This window comes from Schistocerca gregaria, unplaced genomic scaffold (assembly GCF_023897955.1).
Source record: "Schistocerca gregaria isolate iqSchGreg1 unplaced genomic scaffold, iqSchGreg1.2 ptg001588l, whole genome shotgun sequence".
Lineage (NCBI taxonomy): Eukaryota > Metazoa > Arthropoda > Insecta > Orthoptera > Acrididae > Schistocerca > Schistocerca gregaria.
The window spans coordinates 20,001-25,000 of record NW_026062867.1 but is presented as its reverse complement, the minus strand read 5'-3'; the positions used below and the strand labels follow the sequence as shown (position 1 = coordinate 25,000).

At 56.1% G+C, this 5,000-nt stretch overlaps 2 non-coding genes across 2 annotated transcripts; both read right to left on the bottom strand.

The window, feature by feature from the left end:
* Positions 1-435: 435 nt before the first annotated feature.
* LOC126333424 (5.8S ribosomal RNA) lies at positions 436-590 on the bottom strand. The gene has a single exon (XR_007564189.1). It is a non-coding gene; the product is annotated as a 5.8S ribosomal RNA (ribosomal RNA).
* A 355-nt stretch (positions 591-945) lies between these two features.
* LOC126333426 (small subunit ribosomal RNA) lies at positions 946-2,838 on the bottom strand. The gene has a single exon (XR_007564191.1). It is a non-coding gene; the product is annotated as a small subunit ribosomal RNA (ribosomal RNA).
* Positions 2,839-5,000: the final 2,162 nt, after the last annotated feature.

Genomic DNA, 5,000 nt, shown 5'->3' with positions numbered 1-5,000 from the left:
GCCGCTACGGGCCTGGCACCCTCTACGGGCCGTGGCCTCATTCAAGTTGGACTTGGGCTCGGCGCGAGGCGTCGGGGTAGTGGACCCTCCCGAACACCACATGCCACGACAGGCGGCAGCCTGCGGGGTTCGGTGCTGGACTCTTCCCTGTTCGCTCGCCGCTACTGGGGGAATCCTTGTTAGTTTCTTTTCCTCCGCTTAGTAATATGCTTAAATTCAGCGGGTAGTCTCGCCTGCTCTGAGGTCGTTGTACGAGGTGTCGCACGCCACACCGCCAGCCGGCTGTGCACGCTACCGAGAAAGCACCGGTATGCGAACCGCCAGGCGACGGGCGCGCATCGCACGTTTAAGGAGACGCGGCCGGCCACACAGGCGACCACGACACTCCCAGGCGCCCGAAGCGGGACAAACGCCGCGCGCTTCAGTATACGTAGCCGACCCTCAGCCAGACGTGGCCCGGGAACGGAATCCATGGACCGCAATGTGCGTTCGAAACGTCGATGTTCATGTGTCCTGCAGTTCACATGTCGACGCGCAATTTGCTGCGTTCTTCATCGACCCACGAGCCGAGTGATCCACCGTCCTGGGTGATCTTTATCTTTTCAGTTCTCCACCGTCTCTTTCAAGACAGTTGCAGAGGCGGGACTGAGGCGTTTGACGGCCCCTGTTCCATTACTTTGTGTCCAACGGCCTGACGGCCGATGGGCGTCGTACGGCTCCACACCGGAGCGGACAGGCACTCGGGCGAAAGTCATTCAAAACCGGCGCCAGGCGCCAGGTGCCGCAGGCCAGCCGCTCCAGAGCTTCAGCGCTCGTACCACACAACAACACTTGCGCTAGTTTTGAGAGGCACGCGTGGTTCCGCACGCGGCGCACGGCTACTGCCGTACAGGTAGCGTGTTGCGCGACACGACACGCACATCGAAAGACATGCAGTCTAGTCGGTAATGATCCTTCCGCAGGTTCACCTACGGAAACCTTGTTACGACTTTTACTTCCTCTAAATGATCAAGTTTGGTCATCTTTCCGGTAGCATCGGCAACGACAGAGTCGATGCCGCGTACCAGTCCGAAGACCTCACTAAATCATTCAATCGGTAGTAGCGACGGGCGGTGTGTACAAAGGGCAGGGACGTAATCAACGCGAGCTTATGACTCGCGCTTACTGGGAATTCCTCGTTCATGGGGAACAATTGCAAGCCCCAATCCCTAGCACGAAGGAGGTTCAGCGGGTTACCCCGACCTTTCGGCCTAGGAAGACACGCTGATTCCTTCAGTGTAGCGCGCGTGCGGCCCAGAACATCTAAGGGCATCACAGACCTGTTATTGCTCAATCTCGTGCGGCTAGAAGCCGCCTGTCCCTCTAAGAAGAAAAGTAATCGCTGACAGCACGAAGGATGTCACGCGACTAGTTAGCAGGCTAGAGTCTCGTTCGTTATCGGAATTAACCAGACAAATCGCTCCACCAACTAAGAACGGCCATGCACCACCACCCACCGAATCAAGAAAGAGCTATCAATCTGTCAATCCTTCCGGTGTCCGGGCCTGGTGAGGTTTCCCGTGTTGAGTCAAATTAAGCCGCAGGCTCCACTCCTGGTGGTGCCCTTCCGTCAATTCCTTTAAGTTTCAGCTTTGCAACCATACTTCCCCCGGAACCCAAAAGCTTTGGTTTCCCGGAGGCTGCCCGCCGAGTCATCGGAGGAACTGCGGCGGATCGCTGGCTGGCATCGTTTATGGTTAGAACTAGGGCGGTATCTGATCGCCTTCGAACCTCTAACTTTCGTTCTTGATTAATGAAAACATACTTGGCAAATGCTTTCGCTTCTGTTCGTCTTGCGACGATCCAAGAATTTCACCTCTAACGTCGCAATACGAATGCCCCCGCCTGTCCCTATTAATCATTACCTCGGGTTCCGAAAACCAACAAAATAGAACCGAGGTCCTATTCCATTATTCCATGCACACAGTATTCAGGCGGGCTTGCCTGCTTTAAGCACTCTAATTTGTTCAAAGTAAACGTGCCGGCCCACCGAGACACTCAACTAAGAGCACCCTGGTAGGATTTCAACGGGGTCCGCCTCGGGACGCGCAAGCACGCCTTCGGCTCGCCCCACCGGCAGGACGTCCCACGATACATGCCAGTTAAACACCGACGGGCGGTGAACCAACAGCGTGGGACACAAATCCAACTACGAGCTTTTTAACCGCAACAACTTTAATATACGCTATTGGAGCTGGAATTACCGCGGCTGCTGGCACCAGACTTGCCCTCCAATAGATACTCGTTAAAGGATTTAAAGTGTACTCATTCCGATTACGGGGCCTCGGATGAGTCCCGTATCGTTATTTTTCGTCACTACCTCCCCGTGCCGGGAGTGGGTAATTTGCGCGCCTGCTGCCTTCCTTGGATGTGGTAGCCGTTTCTCAGGCTCCCTCTCCGGAATCGAACCCTGATTCCCCGTTACCCGTTACAACCATGGTAGGCGCAGAACCTACCATCGACAGTTGATAAGGCAGACATTTGAAAGATGCGTCGCCGGTACGAGGACCGTGCGATCAGCCCAAAGTTATTCAGAGTCACCAAGGCAAACGGACCAGACGAGCCAATCCGATTGGTTTTGATCTAATAAAAGCGTCCCTTCCATCTCTGGTCGGGACTCTGTTTGCATGTATTAGCTCTAGAATTACCACAGTTATCCAAGTAACGTGGGTACGATCTAAGGAACCATAACTGATTTAATGAGCCATTCGCGGTTTCACCTTAATGCGGCTTGTACTGAGACATGCATGGCTTAATCTTTGAGACAAGCATATGACTACTGGCAGGATCAACCAGGGAGCTGCGTCAACGAGAGCTGAGCAGCCGGCCGCCCGGGAGTGTGTCCCGAGGGCCCGCGCGAACACGCAAGCGTCCGCTCAATTATTCTGCAAACAGGAGGAGGCTGAGCTCCCCTGCACGATACACCTCGAAACCCTCTCAGGTCCCGGCGGCGCGCAGCGCCGTCCTAAGTACTTGGTCGGGTTCGAGAGAGGCGCAATCGCCCGGAGATGGGCGAGTAGACGCTTTCAGTGCGAACACCCGTGCTCCCAACTGAGCTTGCCGCTGCCGACAGAGGCCCGGGAGCGTGCTGTCGTGGCATTGCCGGCGGGAAACAACACGCGCCACCTACGGTGACCGGCAGCTCCAACGCCAGCGCCACAGAAGGGCAAAGCCCCACTTGGGTGCAGAAGCGAACTCTCCCAGCACAGCGCACGCGCCAACACGTCCGCAGAGCTGCGATACAAACCACCTGCGAGAACCGCTGGGGGCGACCGAGCAGCAGACGGCGTCGCGACGCCGAGTGCCGGGCGGCGGCGCATCCTCAACGCACACAGTCCGCAATCGGACCAGCACACTGCAGATGTCCACCGCGCTTCGCACCGGGCTCGGCAGAACCCACTTTGGCCGCCTGGCGCCGCGCGCAGGGTGCGCCGGCGCATAGCTGGGACGCCAGCCGGGCCCGTCGGCCGGCGCTCCTGCCACTGGGCGCCCCCCACCAGCCGGCTGTAGTGCGTGCGCTCACGCAGCGCGCGGCCAGCACGCCGGGCGGCCCCCCCTCACCGGCCGGGGACTGTCCCGCCAAGCCACAGCCTCGTATCGCTTCATACCCACATGGCCAACTCAGGTTCGGGGGCATGGCGGGTACCGCCGAAACAACCGGTTCATAGATGTACCGATCGTCGCTATCACCGATGCACCTGCAGCGCGAACAACCGCTCAACAACTGATTTCCAGTTCATTTGCGGATCTTTGGCAGCAAACGTATACGTCAATCTACATTTGCGAAATCTACGATTCTGGCATGCCTGCATGTTATGTGTCACGACACGCTACATCAGCCCACATACACACTGCGGCATGTACACGAGAGAACACGTGGAAGATGGTCCGCGCACGTGTGCAATGTCCCTTGCGCGGTCGACTGTCAACCGGCCTCTGTAGCATGTCGCAGATGTGGAACGCGGTCCACCGTGCTATCATGTTGTGTGGGGCAATACGATTAAATAGGAAAACCCTCGTCGCTACATCAACAGACGGCTCACGCTGATTCCCGGCAGAGGGAGGAGGGGGGGGGGGGGGGCCAACATGCAATACTTTCGTCCGTACCTACCTACCACATGTCTGTACGGCGTACAACAGTGCAATCTCGCTGTAATGGGGAGACGAGACAAGTAGCATCGTGCACAACATATGGCCCTTATGATTCGCCATTGTAGGGCGCAGCCGGTGTACGGTCAAGCATGTGCCACATTATGTCACTCAGTACGTAACGACGGATGATCAGTGTGGGTTACGCGTACATCAGCGGACAGTCCACACAGGCCGTACCACAACGTACACTGACTGCATCGACAACCGAATGCAACTGAACAGCTGCAAGGCTCATTTCACAAACAAACGCCTGACCGACCAGCTTGGAAGGGCAGGAGGGGAGGGCGATATTCGTTCTGTAGCGGTACACCCTTCCAGTGGTTAGCGGGACTGTGTAGAAAGTACGCAACACTCGAAAGACCTTTATGTGAGGGTACGCACCATGGCATCAAGAAATACACATGACACCAGAGGATCCAAGCAGTGAACTATGTTCAGAGGGTTGCTGTTAGGCAAAGCTACATTCCTGTGACGTTACATGTGACAGTTAAGGTGCAGTGTAAGTTAGGTTAAGGTGCAGCGTAAGTTAGGTTAAGGTGCAGCGTAAGTTAGGTTAAGGTGCAGCGTAAGTTAGGTTAAGGTGCAGCGTAACTTAGGTTAAGGTGCAGCGTAACTTAGGTTAAGGTGCAGCGTAACTTAGGTTAAGGTGCAGCGTAACTTAGGTTAAGGTGCAGCGTAAGTTAGGTTAAGGTGCAGCGTAACTTAGGTTAAGGTGCAGCGTAAGTTAGGTTAAGGTGCAGCGTAAGTTAGGTTAAGGTGCAGCGTAACTTGGGTTAAGGTGCAGCGTAACTTGGGTTAAGGTGCAGCGT